Raw genomic sequence first — 2112 nt, forward strand, 5'->3', positions numbered from 1 at the left:
CAATGATGAACCGTACACAATATACACTTTCAAACATAAGCACGAAAATTATATATATGAAAAAAGGTCATTGTATTAAACAGTAGATACTTCGAAAATTGGAGCTTGGTAGCTAAAGTCCGACCCTTCAACGTGAATTATAATGACACATGGAGTTTTGAATTAGTTGTTTATTTCAGTTAGTAATTCACGAAAATCTAAACACTTTTTCATGTAGATAAAATTTTTCTATTGAAGTACTTTTATATATTAACATAAAAATATGAATCCAGGGCATTTTGTATATGAATAGCAGTTCTTAACTATTTATTAAACCGTGTGACATTATGGTAATTAAAAATGGCACTAGTTCACAATATGTTGAGTTTGTATGTAAAATAATAATATTTTTTTTAAACAATCTCCCCCCCCACACACACACATATATATATATATATATATATATATATATATATATATATATATATATATATATATATATATATATATATATATATATATATATATATACATTATTAAATATGACCGAAAAAGTAAGATTAATAATTCTAACACGAATTTTCTCAATATTTCTTATGTTTCTTTTCACTGTCGATGGTAATTGAAAAATCAATTCTCCAAAATTCATTTTTATTTCTAGTTTGACGCGACACTTGAACGTGATTCGTAATAACTTATTACATTTTCAAAGACTTTAGTGTACACACACACACAACTATAACCTGCAAACACTAAACAGAGTTCTACTATGCTATCATTAAAACAGCCTTCATCTTATATACCCGCATTTGGGTGAGGTGATATGTTACAACAGTTTTGGATGAGGTGAACAAAACTTTCAACACAAGATAGAGCAAACTTTCAACACAAGATAGAACACGGTGCAATTGGTATAAATTGGGTAAATTAAAGGGAAGAATGGAAGTAACTGCAAAGGGCCTATTGGCCCATATTTCTTGATGCTTCTATATTGGTGCGGAGTCTTGAAGTGGGTAGAATATAGCTGTGTATTAATTGGCTGTTGATTGCTGGTGTTGACTTCTTGATGTTTAGTGCCTCGCAGATATCAAGCCGCCTGCTATCGCTGTATCTATCGATGATTTCTGTGTTGTTTGTTAAGACTTTTCTTGTGATGGTCTGGTTGTGGGAAGAGATTATATGTTCCTTAATGGAGCCCTGATGCTTATGCATCGTTAATCGCCTGGAAAGAGATGTTGTTGTCTTGCCTATATACTGGGTTCTTTGAGAATTGATTTTTCAATTACCATCGACAGTGAAAAGAAACGTAAGAAATATTGAGAAAATTCGTGTTAGAATTAATAATCTTACTTTTTCGGTCATATTTAATAATATATGTTTACAAGAAAGACTGCTACCAAAATATACTAATATATATATATATATATATATATATATATATATATATATATATATATATATATATATATATATATATATATATATATATATATACATATATATATATATATATATATATATATATATATATATATATATATATGATCCTGCCCAGGATCAACCACTCTGGTATCAAGGAGGAAGGGAAATATCGGAAGAAAGCGCTAGCACTTGAAAGGGGTCAGGATAAGGATTTGGGATGGGACGGGGGGAAGGAGTGATACCCAACCACTTGTGGACGGTCGGGGATTGAACGCCGACCTGCATGAAGCGAGACCGTCGCTCTACCGTCTAACCCATATGGCATGAAGGATGAAGGCAATAACGGGATATTTCACATGAACACAAATATTGTGTTATTGTTATTTCTGAGTTTATTGATGTAGCGACAAGTTTGTCTACAGCTTCAACACTTACTGGGAAGTGGAAGTGTGTGTGCTCTCTCTCTCTCTCTCTCTCTCTCTCTCTCTCTCTCTCTCTCTCTCTCTCTCTCTCTCTCTCTCTCTCTCTGTCTCTGTCTCTCTCTCTCTCTCTCTCTCTCTCTCTCTCTCTCTCTCTCTCTCTCTCTCTCTCTCTCTCTCTCTCTCTCTCTCTCTGTCTGTCTGTCTCTCTCTCTCTCTCTCTCTCCCTCTCTCTCTCTCTCTCTCTCTCTCTCTCTGGGACGTGTCTGACCTTGTGTTAATATTTGGTGTT

The sequence above is a fragment of the Procambarus clarkii genome, chromosome 31 (assembly GCF_040958095.1).
Source record: "Procambarus clarkii isolate CNS0578487 chromosome 31, FALCON_Pclarkii_2.0, whole genome shotgun sequence".
NCBI lineage: Eukaryota > Metazoa > Arthropoda > Malacostraca > Decapoda > Cambaridae > Procambarus > Procambarus clarkii.